The 5,586-nt window shown below is 46.1% G+C and overlaps 1 protein-coding gene across 1 annotated transcript in view; it reads left to right on the top strand.

Annotated features, from left to right (window-relative positions):
* Positions 1-5,586, top strand: part of LOC106816888 — an 11,604-nt gene that overhangs the window by 1,132 nt on the left and 4,886 nt on the right. The gene's annotated exons all lie outside the window — the stretch shown is intronic.

Raw genomic sequence — 5,586 nt, 5'->3', positions numbered from 1 at the left:
GTGATGCGCAGGCTACTAAAAGTAAAATAATCACAAGTTGCATTGATTAAGGAACCAGAAACACTGTGCCTGCCTAATAGCCTAATAGATAATAACTCAATGCCACCGGGAATTAAGCCAAGAATCAAAACCACTCCTGGATCAGACATCAGTCGCCCCTAAAGATGAAAAAGTAATATGCTGGTTGAAGAATGGAAAAAAAACCACTAAGTTCCTCAACGAAGATACTATTCCCCTCAAGAAGAACGATATAGAGCAGAATTGAAACATCTAGATTTGCACTAATTAGTTCAACAATTCGAGCAGAAGACAATCAATGAAGGTGGTGGCAAAAAACAAGTGATAGCAACGCAAAAAAAACGCAGGAGCAGTGTCTTGCCGTAAAGAAAGTGATTTCTACATGTCATCTGATAGTTATTACACAGGCACGGATACCATTGCTACTGATGATAGTGCGATCGAGTCACCCCAAGTGAGACGGATGATGCTTGCTCGCGTCGGATCGCTCCGACAGTGAGATTAAACATACACCAGCAACTTCACTTAAGGAACTAGCGATAATTGCTCGACTCGATGGGATCATTACTGCTTTCGGACGAGAAGGCGCCAGTTGTTTCCATCCATCAGTTCATCACTTCAAAGCCAAATCATGGAAACTGCTCAATGCAGCCTTGCTTCAGGGCGCGTCCCCCACCGGTGCCATCTATAAATAATATAAATCACTCAGAGACTCAACTTCTCGGCAGCATAAACATGGCACAGAAACAAACAGAAGCTGAAATGTATGGCATTAGAGGTAATTCGGAATGTGCCGAATTAGTTCAAGAGTTGGTACCGTGATTGAAGAAACAACAAAGAAGAAAAACAGAACCAACATTTGTTGATGCGCCAAGACGTTCCAGCCCACAAAGCAACACGCAGCAAATTATAGCTGCCACTCCTTCGTCATATGCCGCAGATATCTGCAACACAATGAAGGCATTCTCTAAACATCGAGGATGACCACTTGGTCACGCCCATTGTTCCGGTATTTTTCGCGCTTCAGGCGACGTCTCGCTTGCCAGTGTGCCAACAACTTGCTAGAAATCCTCCGGAAAACGGAGGGACTAGCAGGGGGCAGGATAGAGCAACCGGGGCTGGCTGGCAGAGGAACGACTAAGCAGAACACATGACGGGTGTTGGAGGTGAGTGAGTCTTCCCGGGTGATAGCATGAATGAATCCAGCACAGGGTCACAGGCCACAGAGCCATCATCTGAGATTAATGGTTTACTGAGCCAATCTTCGTCGAGTGTGCCAGACAAGAAGCGGGAAACCAAAGCCATCTTGTGCATCTCGCATGGAACATTCTGAATGACTCATTTCTGCAACAGGCAAACAACAACGTATCAAGAGGGAGACGCATAAAAAGGTGCGTTTTCTGCACCTTGCCGAAGAAACGAGCATTCGCGCGCAGTACATTCGAGTGTTCGTCCACGCAAATACCTGCACAACATGGCGATCAAGACATGATACATGGACGGAAGCAGAGTCTCATGCCACGGGGATTGGTCAGTATACGAAGCCAAGTACACCATGTGAAAGTCTGCCTTTCTAGATATGCCTTTTAGCACCAACAAAAATAGATTCTCAACGGCCTCAACGAAAGAGCCAGCAGTCAATGGCCTGATCACGAAGCAACGAGTCAATATGTGCAGACGAAACTACCTCATGAGTATTTGCAACAAATCGGTACTGCCAGAGCCATGACAGAAAAACCAACTGTATCTAGAAAATCGCCCCAATGGAAAGAGCAAGATCACAGCATCTGATGCTTGGCTGAAGTGCAGTGAGGCCACTCAAGGCCGTGCCGCGCGGAGAAACCGCCGCAGTACATGCCAGAATTAAAACCAACGCTGCAATGACACCTCTCTTAGGGAGTATAGAACTGTTGGCAGAAAGAAAGTTAGTCGTTTGTTACCTTTCGAGGAGCTACGAGAATATAGGAAGCACGAAAACAGATGCGCGTATACCGGATGCAATTAAAACAATTGGCGAACGTGTCCAACACCGCGACAACCCGCTGCCATGGCTGCACCGCAGATTGAAACGAGTAATACTCTAGTTTCCGTCAGCATACACCTCGGATAGAAATGCACTCCATGCTGTCCGACAGAGGACTCTTTCCTGCCGCTTGCGGAGAAAGCACCAGAAACCAGTGGCGCAAGTCTTTCCGAGCACACAACATGGAACAGTGGAGACAAGCTTAGGACAGAACAATATGCGATGTTTCCATTGGCGCATCTGGGAGCTCAAGGTGCTAGATCTCATCACCTCCGTTGCTTTTACTGTCGTAAACGCGTATTTCTGAATTGAATTTCATAATATGTTAGGAGATAGTTAGCATTTAGAGCTCTCTATACTACTGTTGTTATGTTACATGAATCACGACATAATATATGCCAAATGCTTATTTCAAGGTACAGACTCGTCTCCTACGACGCGGTTGAATTCGCATAATGATCAGCAGGTAAATAGTCTCTTCGGTACGCGAGGGATTCTGGAGTTTTGACAGCAAGAACAGAAGTCACCGGCAGGGTGGCCCGGTCAGTGTTATCCAACTGGTATTATCACTGAAGAGGATCCCAGCTATCTTAGATTTTAACGTCACACCAAGTGTATAAGCACGAGACCTGGTCGCACTGCTATCGTCGGTACTAGCTCAAACGTGACCAGACCAGCGCCAACGTTTGGCAACTACACGGCAGTGAAATGAGGACTCGAATGGAAACGGCAGAAATTCTTCCGTACTTGACATGGATTCCGTGCAGCCACCGATGGCTACAAGTCCCTGCAAAAGCTGACGACAGTATCTGCGCATGAAGTCACGATAAGAGACAACGTCGCTTTCTGCAAGGACGACAGTTTTGCCATGTCTTCACGGTAATAATATATACCGATAACTTGAATTATCTGGCATTTCTCCTTAAATGCATGCTTATATTTTGTTACTAAAAACACACAACACACACACACCACACCACACACACACACCACACACACACACCACCACACACACACACACACACACACACACACACACACACACACACACACACAACACACAAACACACACCACACACACACACACACACACACAACACACACACACACACACACACACACACATTATATATATATATATTTATATATATATTATTTTATGTTACAGAACGCCTGACAGAGTGTGGTTGTTCTCGGTATAAGAAATGATGGTTGTGAGTTGGCAGTTGAAGATTATACCGCGAGCCAGAGTGCCTGCAGTAAGATACATTTTGGACAAGTGGAATCTTTGCAATATTCAGCATGAGAACGTCGTTCGCATTGAGGTAACAACGGTTGCAATAATTCTTTGCACATACCATTAATGTATTCTAATGACAACTTTATTTACAAAACTCATATAAACCATCGTGAAATCAGAAACCTCAATCGACTTAAGCCAAAACACGAAACATGCGCGTATACATTCGTGAAATTTGGCATTTCTAGTGACATCGGTTGCAAAGATAGCAGTTCTTACAAGAATCTTTCGCGCGTTCATACAAAAGGCAAATCAAATCAAAATGCAATCAATTTGAAATTAGTTACTGATATTTGACCTTTCTTTGATTATATATTTACATCCCAAGGGTTTCACGTGCGACTGAACAGCTTGGCTACCTTACATGCAACTGTGCGACTACAACCTGCGAGAGTACATGCAGTGCTCCTGAGCAAGGCGACTTTGCAGCTGCAGGCTAAGCGGCTGCGTGCAGCAGCTCTTCAACGCTGTTCGCGTATTTGCACGCGCTGCGAACCGAGCGGTGTTCTCCACGGCGTCTTCACCCTTTGCAACGTGCTCATCGGCGCCTGCCGACAGTTGCGACTCGCCGACGTCGCATCGGCCTTCTGACGCGTCGCGCAGACTCGTTCAGGGCTACCGACGACGGCTCGCTTAGCGCCCAATGCTGGCTGCCCCCGGAGTGCACGCAAGTGTCTCCGGCGGCATATACGCCCTCTTCCGACGTACATTGCGCAGGCGTGCTGGCTTATTACATTCTCACCGGCGGTAAGCACCCGTACGGCGATAGCACGTTTCGCTGCCTGCAGAATCTCGTATCGGGCGTGCCCGCGATGAGTTACATTGGCGAGGAGCTCGACCACCTTCTGCGGCGCATGCTCAGTAGAGACGTGCAGCGCCGCCCCTCGATGCAGCAGGCTCTGCGTCATCCATACTTCTGGAGCGACGTGAAGCGGGTCGGCTTCCTCGAGACGATTTACGCAGAAATGAAAGTGCGTGCGCGGGCAGCCGCTGCGCACAGTGCCCGCAGCAGCAGTGCCGCCGTTCAGCGCAGTCTTCCAAGAGGCGACCAGTGATAATGTGGGACGCCACCACATCGATAGACTCGTGTGGGAGGATCCGGAATCGGACGAGGCTTACGCGATACTTTCCCAGATACATCCGTTTCGCGGTGCACCTGCGAACTAACTTCGGCAACTTCCGGCCAGCCACCAAGATAAAATTATACAGGAATCCGATTCTGTTTTTGTTAGCGAAATTTCCGCGCGTTCTCATTCGCTATGTACGGAGTAGTCATCAACAGTCCGTGGAAGGATACGATTCGCGTTCTCCGAGATTTTGAGCTAAATTACAACATTGTGAGATGAGATGGCAAAGCGTATGCCTCATACAATTTACGATGACCATGCTTGACGCATGTTAATGTAAAGAGCTGTTGTGCTAATTAATGAACCCTAACATAACCATTCCTATATCAACGTGTCCCTGGTCTTACACTGACGTCGCCTGACATTGATTTCAGTGATCGTGACTGTCTTTGACAGTTAGTGCTCTTGTTTCTACAAGCTTCATCTAAAACTCATCGTTTAGTTTATGAATAACATAAAAGCCAACACGAGATAGAGTATGTAAAAAATTATTGGTTCTGTTAATTAGCGTAACATAGAATGAATGAATATTACTATAGCATTATGTAATTTATGTAATATGTGAGGAGCACAAATTATGTAAACCATTTAGTAAAAATCGAACGCATCATTCGTCATTCTTCCTAAAAACAACGCCGACTTAAGCATAACAAATGTGTTTATTTAGTTTTCATACGTTTTATGCTATGTAAACACTAAAGCAAACCCGCTCATATCTAGGCGCGACACACTCAGATTTCGCTTACATGTAAATCATTTTTGGGTCAAAATATTATTTCCTATATATAGTGTCCACGAGCCTGGACATGGGAAAGAAGATTTGCAGAGCATAGGTAGGTTGTTTGATTGTAGTGATAATACAACCGTAAGATAAACAAAATGAATAAACTAGCTGGAAAACAGCCAGCAGTAGCGCAGTGTGCACTAATCTTGTAAGAAAGTATGACCCTGCCAGATAGCCCTGGACAGCTGTCTAGGTGTACAGGTGTCACTCACGCTTGGCAACAGTCCAAGGACTAAGCGTAGTGCTAAGGCGAGGTAAGCGAGGTAAGGTATCGCGACCGATACACTGCGTGCTATAGTTACGTGACGCCAAAAACCGTCTAGAAACGGTATTA

This window comes from Priapulus caudatus, unplaced genomic scaffold (assembly GCF_000485595.1).
Source record: "Priapulus caudatus unplaced genomic scaffold, Priapulus_caudatus-5.0.1 Scaffold1520, whole genome shotgun sequence".
NCBI lineage: Eukaryota > Metazoa > Priapulida > Priapulimorpha > Priapulimorphida > Priapulidae > Priapulus > Priapulus caudatus.
The sequence above is the reverse complement of the archived record's forward strand: the minus strand, read 5'-3'. Positions and strand labels throughout refer to the sequence as shown.